Source organism: Chelonoidis abingdonii, chromosome 17, assembly GCF_003597395.2.
Source record: "Chelonoidis abingdonii isolate Lonesome George chromosome 17, CheloAbing_2.0, whole genome shotgun sequence".
Taxonomy (NCBI): Eukaryota; Metazoa; Chordata; order Testudines; family Testudinidae; genus Chelonoidis; species Chelonoidis abingdonii.
Window position 1 is genome coordinate 10705800 of NC_133785.1, and position 19714 is coordinate 10725513.

Sequence of the window (19714 nt, forward strand, 5' to 3'; positions counted from 1 at the left end):
GATCTCAGGCAGAGACTTTAAGTACTGTGGTTATTATTTGTATGTCAGGCCAATGAGTTGTGCTTTTGATCTACATTCCTGTTTGTGTCATTGGACGTGACGGGTTGAACCCTCGGGGGTGTCACCTGGTGTGCTGGGATGCCACTGAGTCAGACTATTCTGCCAGCCTGAGTCCCCTTTTAGCTGTCCTTGCTGGGCTAGGCTCCCCAGTCTTTTCTAGCCAAGCACACCGACAGGGCCACACCAAGCTGCACAGAGAGACCAAGATCCACTCTAGAAAGGCTCAGCTTAAGGGACATGCCACAGCACCCATATGTCCACTCTGCCCCCCTTGGAGTACAAACCCAAAATGATATGAAATTCGCCTCTTCCCTCAATGTGGAGGAGGGTGTGCGCAACTTCTTGCCCCCCCCCATTAGAAATCACATAAACTGGGTTATACTGTAAACCAGAAATAAATTTATTAACTATAACAGGTGTATTTTAAGTAGTTAAGGAGGTAAGCAGACAGAACAAGGCAGATTACTAAGAAAATAAAACAGAGCTCACAAACTAAGCTTAATACACTAAAGAAACTGGTTACATGCAAGTTCTTCCCCTAAATGTGGTTCTAATAATGTTCTTCACAATCCAGATGCCCTTCCAGCCTGGGTCCAGTTTTCCACTTCAAGTTCAGTCTAAGCTGTTTCCAGCAGTCATCTTGGGTGGAGTAGCAGGGGAGATCTGCTGACCTGGATTACCTCACTCCCCACCCTTAAATAGGATTTGCATAAGGCGGGAGTCCTTTGTTTCCAATTTCACACACACACACACACACACACACACACACACACACACACACACACACACACACACANGAACTTCTGCGGGTGCCAACACTGTATTGCTCTATAATAATAGCTATGCACTCATTACAGAAGCAATGTCCACATGTCAGAACTGCCCACTAGATAGGGAAATATAAAAGGAACAACAATACAACATAAAACCACTTTTTCTTCTTCTATATATACACACACACACACACACACACACACCCCCTCTACCTACCTTCTCCTGGAAAAGTACAGAATTCAAGATGGGCCCCAGTATCAGGTGAGATGGTCACATGCCTCTGTAGGGCCCCTGTAGCCATTCTTCACAGGAAGACTAAGCTCTTTTGCAGTCCATTGTCCTTGTTGATGGGCCATCAGCACCGCTGGCTTTTCCACTGTTGTACCTGAAGTGTTAGCAGTGAGCGTCTTGAAATACAGATCCATAGTCAATATTCCTAATTTCAGATACAGAAATGATACATGCATACGAATAGGATAATCGCATTCAGTAAACCATAACCTTTCCAATGATATCTTACATAAGTTATCTTGCATGAAGTATATCTCAGTTATTTCATATTCATATCATAAGCATATTTTCCTAAAAAATATGAAATGACACATCACAGGACATAGGCCCATTTTACAGATAGGGGAAACTGAGGCATGGAGCGAAGTGACATGACCATGGTCACAAAGTGTTTATCCAGGGTTTACCATGCTTTATAAACACATAAGTAGACTGGAAGTTAGCAGCCTGGGTTTGAAGCCTCTGTTTTGACTACATTCCTAGAGGGGGAATAGGACCCAAAAGTCCTGACTTCCGGTTGTCCCTCTGCTCTAACGATTTGACCGCACATTTCCTTCTAGTGCTAGTACTATGCTGGCACATAAAATCCCCAACTAGGAGCAGGGCCTTGTCCCACTGGACATTGCCTAGACACACCGTGAGAGACAGTCCCTGCCCCAACAAGATTATGATCTAACTAGACATGGTGGAGAAACCAAGGCACAGCGAGGCGAAAGGGCCTGCCCAGACTCTGACAGAAGGTCAGTGACCAAATCCGGAACAGAAGCCAGGTCTCATGTCTTGGGACTAAATCCCAGGACTTCAGGCAGGACTGTTCTGCGTTTGAGCTTAATTTGCAGAGCTAGCAGTTGAGGCTGATAATTTTTTTATTCGCAGGCTGAGCAAATTGGCTGCAGTCAGAGACAATAAATATACAGCACACAATGGCCGCTTTAGTGTCCCTTCGCAGCGTAAAACCGCTTGGTAAACAGGCTTTTTAAAGAAACAAAGAAAATGAGGTTGAAAAGAAAACAGTAGGTACTGGTTTGCCCAGGCCACTCACCTAATTTTCTTCCATCTGTAGCACTTCCAACGTGCCCAGTGGGAGTTTACAACAAGCTTCTTATTACAATAACAACTGTTTATCTCATAAACTTCCTTTGTCTTGCCTGAATTCCCTTGGGCACTTTGGGAATGTGTAACTGGAATACAAGCTATACGGCCATTGCTTCAGCTGCTGCTGACATGCAGCTGTTTCTGGGGTGGAATGTAGCAGCTTGTTTGACCGTGCACTTACTGTGCACAGCCAGTGGTCACTGAGCAGCTGAGCTGACCTTTCACTGAGATGAATGGGCCAGTTCACACCTCTCCAAGCAGGCTCATCTCTGCATAACAATGAGGGTAACTAACCAGTGGCACAATTTACCAAGAGCTGTGGTGGATTCACCATCCCTGGCAATTTTAAAATCAAGACTGGATATGTTTCTAAAAGATCTGCTCTCGTTCAACCCGCTGTGAATTCAAGGAATTTCTATGGCCTGTCCTTATATAAGAGGTCAGACCAGGTAATCACAGTGGTCCCTTCTGGCTTTATAATCGCTGACTGTTGCACCTGGTTCATAGATTCACAGATTTAAGGTCAGAAGGGACCATTATGATCATCTAGTCTGACCTCCTCCACAATGCAGGCCACAGAATCTCACGCACCCACCTACTCCTGTAACAAACCTCTAACCTATGTCTGAGCTACTGGAGTCCTCAAATCGTGGTTTAAAGAGTTCAAGGTGCAGAGAATCCTCCAGGAAGTGACCCATGCCCCATGCTGCAGAGGAAGGCGAAAACCCTCTAGGTCCTCTGCCAATCTGCCCTGGAGGAAAATTCCTTCCTGACCCCAAATATGGCGATCAGTTAAACCCAGAACATGTGGGCAAGACTCACCAGGCAGCACCCAGGAAAGAATTCTCTGTAGTAACTCAGATCTCACCCCATCTGACATCCCATCACAGACCACTGGGCATATTTACCTGCTAATAATCAAAAACCAATTATTTGCCAAAGTTAGGCTATTCACTGACAAAAGCACCGGTGTGGACAGTGCTATGGTGCTGGGAGACGCGGTACCGCTGACATAGCTACTGCCGCTCTTTGGGGGTTGTTTAATTATGCCGGTGGGAGAGCGGCTACACAGGAAACCTTACAGTGGCGCAGCTGCAGCGGTACAGCGGTGCTGCTGTGAGGTCCATAGTGTAGATGCAGCCTCAGACAGTGGTAATTCATGCTTACATAAGTGGGGAGAAACTCCCTCCTTCCTCAGTTTTCCAAGCCTTTGGTTTTCTTTTCAGTTTCAATGTCTTTCCATTAACTTTAATGGGCCACCATTGTGTCTTCCTGGCTGGACAAGGGATGGGTATTTGAAGTTGGTTTCGTGTAAACAACTGCCCTTCCCTGTCTGATTACATCACCATGGTTCCCACAGGTGAATGGGGTAGTTCACACCTCTGGTAGTGATTCTGCAGGCTCACCTCTGCATCAGTCTCTAGGCAAAGCAATATTAACCTAGGGATGTAAATATCGTTTACACAGTTAAGTGTTTAAATGCTATAATTTTATCGTTTAGCTGGTTAACCGAGGTCGCTCCAGCTGGCGCAGGGTGGCCAGGGCTGGGGTTCCTCTGGCTGGCGTGCAGGGGGTTAACTGTTAAGGTTGGTTAACAGTAACCCTAATGCTTACCAGTTGACTGGTTAACCGTTTAACATTTTACATCCCTAATATTAACACCTCCCCCACAACTGTGGACTCTAGAGAGTGGTATAAAGGTGGCTTGCTTCCCTTCCCATACTGACGTGAGCTGTACCGTTATAAGCACTTTCATATTGGTAAACTGAGTCCACATACTGGAGCTGGAGGATTGTACTGGTTTAACTGTACCGGTACAGAGGTCCAGCTTTTGTGTGTGGGCAAGTCACGTGGGGTTAGTCTACGCTACTAAGCTCTGCTGGCATAGTTATATCAGCTAGGAGCGAGGCTGGCAAACCTCCGGGGCAGACACAACTATACTGGCAGAAGAGGGCCTCTGTTGGCATAGATAACATCCCGGGAGGTGGCGTTACTGTGCCAGTGGAAGAACTCCTGTCAGCTTACGCTACATCTCCATGACAGGGCTTTGCTGGCTAGCGATTCTGGAGTAACTATGCTGGTTGTGCTGAAGTGGGGTTTTATTCCTCGCATGTGAGTCTTACTGTCCTATACTAATATTGTGTGTACCTTCGTTTCCCTGTGTACTGCACCAGTATTTCAGTGGTGGGAATTGGGTGTGTGATTTTTGCTGAGGCCTTCGAGGCAGGTGAGGCTGCCCAGCGGTCTGCACATATGTTATAGTGGTGCCCTTTGTAACCCGAAACCCAGGAGGGGATGTGACCAGGTGACACCTTTTGCCCAGGCAGCAGGACAAAGAGGAGGAGGAGGCGCAAGGGGTGTGTCGGAGGTCCAATCGCTGGAAGTTGGCAGTCTGCTTGGGGGACTGAAAGAGGGGGAGTCCAGACTGTCTGGCCCAGGACTCCCCAAGATGGACTTGACTGAAAGTCACTGATTTCTGTGATAGCCGAGCTCTGTTCTACGCTGTGTTCCTGTCAACTAATTAACCTTCCTGTTCTACATGCTGGCTGAGAATCACTGCTGAGTTGGGATGCAGGGCCCTCTGGCTTCCCTAGGAGCCCCTAGGGTGACCAGATGGGATGAAGAAAATATTGGAACACATGGGGGGAGGGGTGGGAGTCCTGCCAGCAGAGCAGAGAAAAAAACAAAACAGTCCCCCCCAGTCTGGTCACCCTAGGAGCCCTGCCTGGGCAGACTTGCTGCAGGAAGCACACTGAGAGGAAGGGGATACTGAATGCTCCGAGGTCAGACCCAGGAAGGTCGAAGCTGTGTAAGCTTCTTGCCCTGGAGACAATGTGCTCAGAGAGAGGAGGGTCCCTCAGAGTCCTGACTGGCTTCGTATGGAGTAGTTCCAGAGCGTTGGCCTGGTGACTCCACGACACTGGTAAAGCATTTGTGGTGTAGACAAGCCTATAGTCTTTCTGTGCCTTGGTTTTGCAGTGTGTAAAAATGGGATAACAACACCTCCCTGCCTCACGAGGGGAGGCTGGTGGGGAGGGGGAGCATATGTAAAATTACAGTGGGCTTAGCTGAGGGACCCTTATATAAATATCTAAGATAGAAACACATGTAGTACTAGGATTTTAGCTAACAAAAAAATGTAGTGCCTGCTCGTAGCCCCTCCCCTGCTTGGGTGCAATTGCAGAGGACAGCTAGGTGAAAGTGTCTGGCCAGCAGGGAATCTCAGCAACAGCAAACTGCGAAAGATCAGGTTCAAGCCACCCGCTGTGTTTGATCCACTCAGCAAAGGTCAAAAGTTACCCCCCTTTAATTTTCTTCAGGGCCCAGGGGTAGATTAGTGACTCCTCACCCAGTTTACAGGGCAGAAAAGCTTGGCCCATTTAATACAGCCATCCAGCAGTGCAACTTGTGCTCTCACTAGGGTAACTGCGTCCTTTCTCATGCCCTTCTAAGCTCAGCAGAGCCATGCTTAGCTTGATCCAATGCTTCTAATGCATGCCTGTACCTTGAGCCAGCGAAGAGACTAGAAAACTGGCAAGGGGGATGGTGGGCTTGTGGGAAATTCTCCTTTTTGGGGTGAAAATTCTAAGACTGAAAATCTCTATTGAAATACTGACATAGTGCCTCATGGGAGCTGTAGTTCACATGTCTCATGTTCCAGTTCTCCTCTATAGGCTGAGCACTCTGGTCAGACTACATCTCCCGTGATGTACCATCGTTCCCCCTCTTGGAGAGGGGAGGCAGTATATCATGAGAGTCCATGGCCATGGGGCATCATGGGGGTGGCGGTGGTAGTCTGGCCAGGGAGCCTGGCCCCTAGAGGAGAATGAGAGCATGAGGAACCTAAGTTACAACTGCTGTGAATTTAAAGGGACAGTCTACTCTTGAAAATGATATGAAGGGATGCATTGGTGTCAGCTGTGCTGGTCTGAGCACTGAAGTTTCTCTGCACCATTCAGCTGTGGCATGGTGAGCTGGAGTCTATTCTAGCTCCTGCATCAGAATAGTTCACCAACTTCTTATTACAGGGACAGACAGGGCCTGTACAACCCCGCTGAAAGTGACGAGGGAGGGGGGCTGCCCATTCTTTGGGGGTGATGGTTACACAGAAGAAAGAAAGAAAACTCGTAACAATGCCTCGGGTTGAGTGAACCTGGGACCACTGCATCTTAAAGCATGAGTTGGATTTTAAAGTATAGATTCGAAACCTGTGGGTTGTGCCCTCTAAAAGGAGAGAGTCCTGACTGGATGGGCCCCTGGCATGCAAAAAAGGACTTGCAGTCTGGAAATAGTTAAGAACCACATAGTCAAAGAACCAGGTCCATTAGCTCGGAGGCTCTAGCCTCTATACATACATTGGCCACTAGAGGGAGACAAAGAATCACACTGCATTACCAGGAGCCAGAAAGAGAGTTAATCCGAATCTTTTCCTGTGGAAAGCTTTTTTGCTGCACAATCGAAACTGGACACTTTTCACAGGAAATGTCAAATTGAATGAGAAATGAAATTAAATTCCCCGCAGGGGAAACCAAACAAGTCCAGGTTTGAAAAGAAAAAAACATTAGTTTTGCCTTAAAATCTCACTTTGTTTTTTAAAAACGTTAATTAAAAGCAAATGAAAATGTTACACTTCCATTGAAATGAGAATTGTTGTTTTGTTTTGACTTAAATTCCATATAGGTGTGTTTGTTTTTAAAAATCACAAACCCCTGAAATGACACTTTAATCGAAATGTTGATTAGAAAGAAGGTTTTTGATGGAAAATGTCATTATGGTTGAAACCAAAACACCAACAAAGAAACAGCCCCAAAAAAACAAAACCCAGCAGCTGCAACTCTGCAACAAACTGATTTATAGCACAAATTTTGACTTAAAATGTCATCTTATTTTTCCATTAAAAATCCTCCCAAGACAAAATGACACTATCCGGTTAAAATGTCAAGTAGAGAAAATAATTTTCACTTAAAATGTTTTGGTTTTTTTTTTGCTGAAAACTCCCCAAAATTGAAATGATGCTGTAATCAAAATGGTGACTAGAAACAAGATTTTTTTTCATGTGAACTTAAAATGTTTGTCTGCGTAACTTTTTATTAAGACAAAGTTACAATTCAGCATTAAGATGCTACATCCTACATTACTTATTTTGGATCTGGTTGATAATCAAAGAACCTGACCAAAGATTCTGAAGGGTGGCCACGTTTCTAAATAATGGTGGTCTTTTTCAAAACAAACAAAAATGGGAGTTGACACACACACGTTTATTTTGAATTGTTTCGGAACTTCACCTAGGTAGCCCAGATTTTCCCCTGCCCCCAAGGGTATCAGGGTGAAAATAAATGGCCTGTGGTATGCAGGAGGTCAGAGTGGTTGATCTAATGGTTGCTCCTGGCCTGAGAATCTGTGAAACTATGTAAAGACTTTCTTGTCCGAAGTTCCTTGAGGGGAAAATGTCATTTTTTCCCCCCAATCAGTTGTAGTGATGCAAATAGGAAGGGAGTACAAATGGGTCATCCCAACCACATGTTAAATGAAATGACAAAAAAACCATTATGTCTTTCTGTTATAGGAACGAAGATGGATAGAAAGAGAGAGGTCTAGAGGAGACGAGTGGCAGGGTGAGGGATCCTTCTAGAGAGACTTCACAGAAGCAGGAGGAATAGACAAGAAGAGGAAAAAAAAAAAAGGCAGATGTTAGAAAAATACAGTGAGTGACCTGCTAGGTATAATCAGCCATGGTTGAAAAATACAATCTGTCAACAGGAGATAAAGGTAACTATTAGCTTGTAACTAGTCAATTAGTATCAGACTGGCCTGACTCACTGAGAGTTTGTAAAAAGAACAGGAGTACTTGTGGCGCCTTAGAGACTAACACATTTATTTGTTTGCTCTGTGGCTGGGAGTGTGCTTCCTGGCGTGGGTAGACAGTCATGGACTAGCTGTGCTAAAAGTAGCCACATGGCCAGGGTGACAGCTCAGGTTAGCCACCCAAGTAGGTACCCAAGGGGTCGGGCGATTTGTACTCAGGTTGCTAGCCCAGGCCACTGCCTGTGCTGCCATGGCCACATTGCTCCTTGTAGTGTGTTATCTTGAGCAGAACTGGTGCCAGTCTCCCTGCTCTGAGAACCACTCTCTCAGCTGCAGTGCAGAGTTCCTGCTGTAATTGCTACAGGGAGGGGCTGATGTATCAGACTGATTCATTATTAGTAACTTGGAGTTGTTTAAAACTAATTCAAAGTAAGAGCAGTCCACACAGGGAGCTAATCTGGAGTAGTTAATCTGCTTTCAATTCACACAATTTGTTGGAATTCCCCTTCATATAGTTTCCTAGTAACTAGGTTGACTTGGCGCTTCCTCTAGCCTGATGCAATCTTTGGGTGTCTTTCACTGCTGCAGTGGCCTCTTCAGCCCCCTGCTTAAAACTTGCAAATCATTAGCCCTGGAATTCCTGCAAACAGCCTCCAAGCAGCTCCTTCGAGAGGGGATTACCTAGGAGGCAGGTAATAGGCTAGCCACTGTGCAGCCTGCCAGCTTGGTGCACCTCTGAGCCAAAGGCGGATTGCCTTTGGTCTCTCACACTGAGACGGGTTCAAGTCAGCTGTTGGGTCAGTTTGCAGCCTTGGCAGAGGTAAGGGGCATCTGCGGGAGGTATAGGGCTTGCTGTGTGGAACTTAGCATGCTTTGATTTCCTTTGGAGACGCTTGGGCCTTCGCAGCATGCAAAACATGACCTGTCTCGCCCACAAGCGGCCCGTAAATACGCATTGACAAGACCTTGTCTTGACTAGGCTAAGAGGTCATGTTTGGATCTGCTTTGTAAGATATGCTAGCTAAACCCAGCCTAACCTCAGCCTTTCTTCTTGGGCAGATGTAAGGTTAAAACCTTTTATCTCAAGTGCGACTGGTCGGGTTGTCGCCTAAAATCTTGCTCTAAGTACTAACCTCTTTCTCTAGCATGGGCTGTAACTGGGCCTTAGCTAGCATGTGTTAGTGAAGCCCAGCACTCTTCTTAGCCCATGCAAGGCCTTTAAAGAAATGTGCATTTCTAGGAAGCCATTTCCAGGGCGAATGATTTGCAAATTTTTAGCAGGGCTGAAGAGAGCAGTATAAGGTCATTGAAAGATGTCATTAGAGGAAGCTGCAGGTCAGCCTAACTAAAGGGAAACTGTAGAGGGGAGTAGGGAGTGACTTGCTGCTCCATGTGCTGCCTTTCTGTCTTTACTCTCTTTTTCTGCTTGTTGGCTCGTGTTTGGTAGCTGGAAATGTTCTTCTGAAGTGGAAGGATGTTCCAGCAGCTGGGACTTGGCTGACCTGGGTTCAGTTCCCTGCTCTGCCACAGATTTCCTGTGTGACCTTTGTCAGGTCACTTAGCGTGTGTCTGCCTCAGTTTGCCCATCTGTACAATGGGGATAATAGCATCTTAGATATTAAGAAGGACTCTGTGTGTGTGTTGCAGTGGTAAATCGGTGCTTTTCTTTCACTACCATTCGGAACAAACCAAGCTGGGTAGGCCAGGACTGGGTGCTGTGCCTGGTTCTGGGGTCCACATTTTCTGGAATATTGGAGAGGCTGTGAAGAGCCCGCAAGAGTGATCCATGGTCTGGAAAACAGAGTGAGGACTCGTCTACATGGGGAAATTGACCTGCATAGCTAAAGCATAATAATAACCCAGAGGCTAACGGAGCACAGTCTATGTAGCTTATCCAAGACAAAGCTAAGAGGTGGTTTGATCCTGATCTATACGTACCCCCACAAGGAGGAGATTTCTGATAGCAGAGGGCTCCAAACAAGAATCTGTCTCAAATGGATCCACAAAGGCCACTTGAGCCTGGTGACTGAAGTCCAGGACTCCGGGGTTTTATTCCTGAATGGCTACACGTTTGCTTGGTGTATCTGTCCTGAGGAGAGGAAGGAGGGTGCAATGGTTAGGGTGTTGACCCGGGAGACCTGGGTTCTTTCAATTCCCTGCTTTGCCACAGGCCATGGGCAGGTCATTTAATCTCTCCCTACCTCTTTTTCCCCACCTGTATAAGGGGGAGAATGGTACCTACCTCAACAGGTGGCGGGGGAGGAGATTGCCCCCTCTCCCCAGAGTATCAGAGGGGTAGCCGTGTTAGTCTGGATCTGTAAAAGCAGCAGAGAATCCTGTGGCACCTTATACACTAACAGACGTTTTGGAGCATGAGCTTTCGTGGGTGAATACCCACTTCGTCAGGTGCATGTAGTGGAAATTTCCAGGGCCAGGTATATATATGCAAGCAAGCTAGAGATAACGAGGTTAGTTCACTCAGGGAGGATGAGGCCCTGTTCTAGCAGCTGAGATGTGAAAACTGAGAGAGGAGAAACTGGTTCTGTAGTTGGTGTCTCTATATGGCGACATTTGCACAACCCTATCAAGCGCTTGATGGCTCCACCCCTCTCTCTAATTCTCACCAGATCACCCAGTGACAGGATATAAACCCCCTGCAGCCATTTGGGAATTTGGTGTGGGCTGTTTCCCAGAAATGCTAAAGACCTTGTGTATGCTTCAAACAGGGGTCAGCATAGCTACAGTGCTCCAGAGTGTGAAAAGTCCATGGCTAGGCCATGGTAGTTCCCACAAGGTAGACAGGACCTTAGTCCCTAACAAGATGAGAACACATTTCTGTACTAACAATTCATGCTTTGCCCTTTGACCCATTGAGTTCAAGTTCTGTTTTGGTTTGGGCCTTGCAGATCGCAGGAGACATAATGGCCTTGTTCTGGAATAGCTTACTCTGGTCTCAGCTTATGCAGCGCCCGGCACAGTGGAGGCCCTGGTCTTGGTCAGGGCCTCTAGGCAGTACTGCCAATAACCGCCCATTCCATCTATTCTTGTGTGTCTGAAGCTAATGCTGTGTGCCACAAGCTGCTGTGTTTACCAGTGGCCATCTTTTGTACAGAGCTGTCAGCAGCAGTTTCAATAGCATTGGGGGTGGGGGTGGGTTAGCGCTGCAACACAGCCTGTAGCAATGCATCTTGAGAGGCACCCATTTGAATACATACAGCATGGAAACTGTTTCTAGTTTGTATTCCAGTGGTGCCTAAAGGCCATTAAACCAAGACTGGGGCTACTTTGTGCCAGGTGCTGCACAGAGAGAGCCAGTCTCTGGCCTGAAGAGCTCATGGTGTGAATAGACAACAGGCGAACCTGCAGACTGAAGGTATTTGCCTAAGGCCAGGAGTAGAGCTGGGAACAGAACCCAGGTGTCCAGGCTTCCAGCTCAGTGTCCTGTCCACTAGACCACGCTGCGTTTTGTGCGGGGCCTGGAATATTGACTGTTGTGCAAGGATCAGCCTTTTATTTGTGCCACACAACAGGCATGTCAGGAATGTAGCAGGTCTCCTGCCTCCTCATGCAGCAATATAAAGGAATTAGCTGCAGAGCTGGTTTGAGATTAATATTGTTCCAGGGTGTGACAGCATCCTAGTGACTACAGGAGAATCTGTGTAAAGGTAAAAACCCCTTCCCATCCCACCACCCCTACCAATCCAGCATGGGCACAAGGTTTTGTTTCAAGTGGCTTATAAAACATCTGAGACAGGGCTGTACTTAGGTGATCATGGTCCCTAGGCCACTGGGCACCATGTCATGTTTTCTAAAATACTAATAATTATTTGTATTCCGCTAGAGTCTAGGAACCCCAGTCATGGACCAGGGCCCCTGTCGTGCCAGGTGCTGCCTGGGCCCTGGACAGGATTGGGGGGCCCACCATGCCGGGCACTTAACCACAATCTCTTCCTTTCAAATCTGTGTGTACTTTGGCTTCTGATAGCTATAAACAAAGTGTTTCAGTGAAGCTTGTACAACATGCCTTGTGCCTCTGTTTGCTATGTGTGGACACGTGGCGTCTTTATCAGTGAGTGCCCAGTACAAATAGCTCCAGTGGCTTATTTGTGATCAACTTAGAGAACCACCAGTAACTCATGGCAAACCTTAGGGAGAACCTCCCGTAGTGCCTAGCTTTTTAATATGACATCTGTGATCAAGTCTGTTCCACTGCTGAGAATGAAGCGCTTAAGCCATGTGGCCACTAGGGGGAAGCAACACAACTTGGGAAACAGTATGATCCAGTGAACTCGGGACTCCGGGTTCTGGTCCCAGCTCTACTGACCCTACGTAAGAATGGCCATACTGGGTCAGACCAGTGGTCCATCTCGCCCGATATCCTGTTTTCCAACCGTAGCCAGAGGGAATGAACAGAACGGGTGATCATCACCCATTCCAGCTTCTGGCAAAAGTGACCCTGGGTAAGTCCTTTCTCTTCTTGGTGCCTCTGTTCCGCTGCCTCAATTTCTTGTCTGTCCTGAGACATGGGATTCTTGGGTCAGCTTGGGCAAGTGCCTTCCCCTTTTTGTGCCTCAGTTTCCCCTCCCACACTTTGTTTCTTTAGACCGGGGTAGCTTGTGAGGGCAGAGACTGTGTCTCACTGTGTACTCATGCAGCACAACAGGGCATGGGGGTCCCAGTCTCAATCAGAGTCTTTGCAGCGCTTGTCACAACGAAGCCCTGATCTCAGCTGGGACCTGTGTCAGGCCAGCACAAAGGGGATCCCATCTCAGTCAGAGCCTATAGTAGAAAGGATAGCGTCAACCTCAGGTGATGGCAATTGATCACAATAGCTGTGGAAGTTATTTCGGGGCACACAGCCACCATACTCTTGTCTGAATCTATTGCCTTCTGTTGTCAGCAGATTAGAAGGAAAGTAATTTCCCCTCAATTACAGATTCACACCTTTCAAAGGCTGGAAGGGAGCATTCTGATCACCTGGGCTGACAGAACCCAGGCCAGAGCTTAATTTCCTTTGGCAGCACCTTATGGATGGTTCACTGCTGTCCCTGCCAGTGGTTATGCTGGTGTTCCACATGAAGACACGGGAACGATGTATTGCTGTTTAGATTTTCAAAGCTGAATAACGAATTGGACTGTCCGATTTCCATTTAATTTTAATGAGAATTGAGTCTCCAAATCCCTCGGGCTCTTTTGAGAAGCATCAGCCTTAAAGCAAGAAAATGGGATTGTAAACAGAGCAAAAATTGGGGGAGGGCTGGTGTGTCTTAACTCATTGCTCCTGAAATGGATGAGATTTACAAATTGACCCTGCCCCTCTAATACACATGGTTTGGGTTCTAATCAGATTACTCAGTGATTGAATTAAAGGCAGGGCAGCATTTGTTTGACATGACCTAACCCTAAACATTGCTCCTTGCTCTGCTGTGGAACGAGCATTTGCAATCTGCAAAATAGCCTGGGGATTGTATTAGCCAGTTGCTTATAATAATTGAACTCTATGTGATGTGGTTGCCGTTCAAAGAAGATGGTTTGCTTTCAGGGGCTTTGATCCAATTGAGCAAAGGATTTGGGTTAGCTGGTGTTTGCACAATTCCATTAGGGGGAAATGATTACACTTAAGGATATATGGGAGGCAGTGTTATCTAGGGCAGTGGTTCTCAAATTTTTGTACTGGTGATCCCTTTCAAATAGCAAGCCTCTGAGTGCAACCTCCCCCTTAAAAATTAAAAAAAACTTTTAAAGATATTTAACACCATTATAAATGCTGGATGCAAAGTGGGGTTTGGGGTGGAGGCTGACAGCGGGCGACCTCCCACTTAATAACCTCACGACCCCCTCAGGGATCCTGACACCCAGTTTGAGAACCCCTGATCTAGTGGTTAGAGCACTGGACTACCAGTCAGAACTCCTGGGTTCTATTCTATCTCTCTGTCTGTTTCCCCTTCCTCGTTTTAGACTGTGAACTCTTTGGGGTAGGGTAAATCTCTCACTATGCATCTATGCAGTGCCTCGTTTGACAGGGCCCCAAACTTGGTTGGGAGGTCTGTGCAGGGCCTGGCACAGTGGGGGCCTTGATCTTGGTCAGGGTCTGTGCATCCGACAAAGTGCGTATTCACCCATGAAAGCTCATGCTCCAAAACGTCTGTTAGTCTACAAGGTGCCACAGGACTCTTTGCTGCTTTTACAGATCCAGACTAACACGGCTACCCCTCTGATACATAAGGGTCTGTGCAGCATCCTGCATGACATCCTGCATGCAATCTCAGCTAGCTCCTCTCTGTTACCGTAATACACAGACGTTATCTTAATCTGTGCTGCATTTTCTCCCCAGCGGAATGGCACAGGTCCAGTCCTTCCAAGGGGATGTTAGCTACCCTTTAAATATCTCTTAAAACCTTTGAAATCTCTCTCTCTTCAGTGTTCTCCACTAATCTTGGTTTTCTATCTGACCCTTGTAGCATTACCGGCCAATGCCTCAGTACAATTCACCTTATTTCTGTCTGAGTGGTGGGAAGTAGAGAATTTATTACTGGTGTGTCTGTCTGTGTATCCCAGCATTCATTTCATGGATAAATAACCAGCTCTGTGTGTTTTCCAAAGTGTGGTGGGGCATGAGGCTCTGGCTAGGTGACATCCCAGAAAACATTCCTCACAGTGATAAGACTGCAGGAGCTGAATCTGTTTATCTTAGGAAAGAGAAGGTTAAGGGGATGGGCGACTTGATCACCGTCTCTAAATACCTAGATGGGGATCAGAAATTTGATAATGGGCTCTTCACTCTAGCCAACAAAGTTCTAACTGGATCCAATAGCTGGTTGCTGAAGCTAGACAAATTCACATGAGAATAAGTTATAAATGTTCACCAGCGAAGGGAATTAACTATTGGAACAACTTCCGAAGGGCTGTGGTGGACTCTCCATCACTAATAATTTGTAAATCAAGATTAGATGTTTTTCTGAAAGATCTGCTCTGGTTCAACCAGAAATTATTTCAGCGCTGTTTTATGGCCCATGTTTTGTGGGAGATCAGATTAGATGATCCAAGTTCGCCCTTCTGGCCTTAGAATCTATGAATTTCAGTTTTCTTTTGAGAACACCCACCAAATACCCCTTTAACAACTCAGGTCTAGTGGAAGCAGTACAACTGTGGATGCAGTTGGTATAAAAGTTCTTAGATTAGTATAGCTCTTGCCTGTACAGAAAAGGGAATGAGCCATACTGGTACCAGGGCGCCTTTACATTGGTATAACTGCATCCACAGTAGGGGTTGTACTAGATCAGTCACAAAACCACCCCTGCAATCAATGGGAGTATATCCGTACGAGTAGAGGGGGACACACTTCATGGCTTCTGTCAGCAGAGCTCACTGCACATATCAGGGGCTCCTTGTGTCCCTCCGTTTCCATCCCCCAAACACACCCACTCATTCAAGTTCCCTGGGTGCCACCCTCCCATGCCCCTTTCTTTTCGGGCATCCTTAAACCCCCCACCCCTTCCCTCATGTCAGAGACTTTGTGTACTCCCCAGTCCCTATTCCCTTAGACCAGGATCCCGCATTGTGCCCCCTGTGCCAGGGGCCTTGTGTGTGACCCCCGTTTTCCCCTTGCCTGCATTCCAGGGTCCTCCCATGCCCATACCAGCCTAGCATAGTCCCAAAAATTGGGAATTAATTGATTGGATTTGGTGGTCCAGTTATCATGTTACAGGCAGACAAAGAAATTCCATCAAACTGAGTGTTAAATTTGGCAAGCTTGGCCAAAACTGTGTGTGCAGACAAGGCCTTGGTCTCTAGCTGTTCCGGTTGTGAAGAATGGCTGAGTTTGCAGAGAGCCTGAAACAACAGCTCTGAGGTGTGAACCGCCTAGCCAGTTTCAAGGGGTGCTGGCTTAGAAACCAGTAATGACACAGTGGCTGTAAGGAGGGTGGATCCTATTATGAAGGTGCCATGCACCATGATCACATGATCGAGCTGTAGGATGGGATGTGGTGTAGGATTGCTTTGGTTGTATTTTCTTTAAATAGGAGCTCCACTGGAGCTGGCCAGGAAACAATTTTCCCAACCCACATTGAGACAAAAGATTGAAATCTTGAAAACTTCACAAACTGAATATTAAAAAACATCAGTTTGGGTCAGTCAGACCATTCAGATAATTCCAAGAGGTTTCATTCTGATTTTGACCTTTTCTTCTTTAACATTTTTTGTCTTCATTTCAAAATTTTAGTAAATTGAAAGTCTTTTTGATTTGAAAAATCTAAGCCTTCCGGTTTGAAAATGTCACAATTCAATAATTTCAGAACAACTTTGCAAAATTCTTTGAGCCAGAAAATGTGTTGAATCTGACCCTGTTTCGATTTCAATTAATTTGTGTTTTTTGATGGAAAAAATGAGTTAGCAAATATTCCCAGATGGCTCAAGTCTCAACTTTCCATAGTTGTCCCAGTCCATCCCTAATGTGTCTGGACAGCTGTTTGTGCCTGCAGCACTTTCATTCATGTTCAAAGAGTCCCAAGTAGAGCCACGCAAAATTTTTCCATCCATATGTATGTTTGTTTGTTTTTTGATGGAAAATGATTTGTTGATAACATTTTACCCCCAAAAAAGGTGGGTTTTTTGTCCAGAATTGTACATAAAAATAGCCATACAGGGTCGGACCAATGGTCCATCTAGCCCAGTATCCTGTCTGTGGCAGTGGCCAATGCCAGGTGCCCCAGAGGGAATGAACAGAACAGTTAATCATCAAGTGATCCATCCCGTCGCCCATTCCCAGTGACCAACCAAAATAGCTTTTTATGCCATTTTAATGCTATATAATGCTAAACCTGAAAGAGTTTCTTTTTGCTTGTTTGTCATCTTAGAAAGTCTGTTCTTCTGTTTTTGCTTGAGGATTCTGGGAAGAATGAGAGCAGGGATGGCGAATACTCCCAGCTCATCAACCGATGAGGCAGTGGGTTCTGAATCTTAACCAAAGAGCTTTGCCCCCTAAAGTTAAACAGATGCTAACCAGTTTTAAACAGTGATTCAAAGCCCCCTTCCCCTGATTTGTTCCTGTTTGTGAACATTGTCATGTTTTTGTCCCAAATGTTTTCAGCTTTTAACCGAATTGGTTTGGTTGACAAAAACAATGTTCAGGTTTCAGCTGCCCAAAATAAAAAAAAAAAATAAAAAAAAAAAATGATGGAATTTCGGGTGTGGGAGAATTCTTTTCATTATAGTTGGGTTTTTTTTTTTTTTTTTTTTTTTTTTTTTGCTGGGAATGTAGTTCCCAGGACCAACTCTGATGCAGAGCGAAATCCGTGTCAGAAGTGTGGTTTTAGGTCTCTTATCTGCGAATCCTATAGCTTACAGTAGTGCTTAGGAGCCTGATGCGCTAGGTGCTGTACAAACAGAGAACAGGACAGTCTTTCCCCAAAGAGCCTTGGGCCCACATGGATCAGCACTGTATTTAACATCAACTTTATTTCCCAGGCAGAGCGGGGGAAGGCTGCATGTGTACGATGCAGAGAACTGTCTGTACAAATTGTTATTGCCTACCCTAACAGAATGGCTGATTAGCTCGTGTCTCATTTCATTCTGCAGCTCTTTCAGTCAAAGCAGCATGTCAGGAGCAGTGGTTAGAATAAAATACTGCTCAGGCACTTGATTGAGTATTAACACTTTGACGTCTTCCATCAGAGATTCTGCAAATGTTCTCATATCCTCCACGCCAGGCCTGGCTTAACCTGCATCAGCACTGGGGACTAGGTAGGACAAGAAGTTGAGAGTTATACGTCCCTTGAGTTAACTGATTGCTCACTTGAGGTTAGCTAATGCGAGAGTGGGTTGAAAATTTCCCGGCGGAACGTTTTTCTGTTGGAAAATACTGATTCAACAAAATCGAAATCTTTCACGGGCCTGTCAATGATGTCGAAATTATCAAGAGGGAATGACTGAAACATTTCCTTTTGACTAATGAATCCAAACTGGCCCAGGTGCCGAGAAGGGCTCCTAGGCTGATGCGACCCAGGTGCCCCATGCTGGCAACGGACTGTCTGTGTAGTTATGAGTCTATACCCAATGACTTGTCTAGATATCCCCAGATAGGTGTGTCTCCCCTGTGATTGCCATATTCATGATATTTCAACACAGGGGGCCATGTGTGTTCTCTGCCAAAAGTGAAAAACTTGCTGGTTGTCATGGTTATTGCAGGATATATGTACAGAGAATATTTTAAGAGTTATGTGACATGTAGAATATCATGTTCTGATGCTGCTGGAGATGATGCACCTGAGGTGAGGTGATTCTCAGACCTAAGTCAATCTAGAGTCGAAACGATGGACATCTTTGGCCCAGCCAAGTGGTCACAGTCTACATAAGGTGCAGGCTTGGGCCTTTACAAAGCACAAAAGATCCCAAGAAAAAGATCTTGAAGAGGGGGCCAATGGGGCAAACCGAGGTTACCCAAGTGGCCTGGTTGTGAAGAGGCAAAAGGTCTGGACCTGTATAACAGGAGAAAGAAGGGTGTAAGACGGATCCATTACTGAGGTGATACTCTGCCAGCGTGTCTCACAAGAAGTGGGTCCCCGCCCTCTCAAATGGATGGACTGACCGCTGGCAGAGAAGCGGACTAGTTAGGAAGTACGGCCTCTAGATTGCGTTTTATATTTTTCTTTGATCGGTTACCGCATTTCCAATCCTTATGCTTGCTTCAGTTTGGATCTTTATCTTCAGGCTTGAGCTTTGTCAAATCAATGTCTCTTTGGTTTGACCACAGACAGCCCTACGTGCTGAGAGCAACGGAGAGCAGAGCGAGGCATTGACGTGAAGTTAAGAAACTGTGGGGCAGCGAATCTATGGGCATTGCAGGGGCCCAGAAGTCGAGGGACCGTGCATTTGAGTGTAACACAGGGGGGTGTACAGACAGGTTTGGAGGCAGGGGCGGCTCCAGGCCCCAGCACGCCAAGCGCATGTTTGGGGCGGCATGCCATGGGGGGGCGCTCTGCCGGCTGCTGGGGAGGTGGCAGGCAGGCAGCCTTCGACGGCACGCCTGCGGAGGGTCCGCTGGTCCCGTGGCTTCGCATGCGGAGGTCCACCGGAGCCACGGGACTGGCAACCGGCAGAGCGCCCCCCGTGGCATGACGCCATGCTTGGGGTGGCAAAATGTCTAGAGCCGCCCCTGTTTGGAGGGCCCTGTGCCCTAGAGCTCTGGGGAGAACTATCTCCATTGATCAGAGGGGTTAGTCTGGATCTATAAAAGCAGCAAAAAGTCCTGTGGCACCTTATAGACTCACAGACGTATTGGAGCATGAGCTTTCGTGGGTGAATACCCACTTTGTCGGATGCATTCACCCACGAAACCTCACGCTCCAATACCTCTGTTAGTCTATAAGGTGCCACAGGACTCTCTTTGCTGCTGTCTCTATAGAGTTAGCAACAGCTTATCTTTGCTCTGCCTCCCAGGACTCAGGGAGTCTAAGGTCTGAGGTGCGCAAGTTTCTAGCCTGCAGAGGGAAGAGGGGCCTTGTGGAGCCTGGAGTGGGAGTGCTTCTGCTGCCAGCAGCCAGTAGTTTGGGGCAAGTTTGTCCTGATGGGCACAGACAGGGCTCCCTCGCACTATGAGCAGACAGTAGTGATTCACCCTGTACCCCTTGAGTAGCCCTGCAAGTGTTCAGGGGAACAGAAAACTGATCTTACGAGCAGAGACTGAATC

At 46.6% G+C, this 19714-nt stretch overlaps 1 protein-coding gene across 5 annotated transcripts in view; it reads left to right on the forward strand.

Annotated features, from left to right (window-relative positions):
- The window catches only part of PC (pyruvate carboxylase), a 248923-nt gene that overhangs the window by 47812 nt on the left and 181397 nt on the right, over positions 1-19714 (forward strand). Inside the window, exon 4 of one of the 5 annotated variants that reach the window (XM_075073286.1) lies at positions 7787-7989. The exons of the other annotated variants lie outside the window; for them this stretch is intronic. The gene's annotated coding sequence lies outside the window, so the exon portion shown is untranslated. The remainder of the gene's footprint in view (positions 1-7786; positions 7990-19714) is intronic. 5 annotated transcript variants of the gene reach the window in all.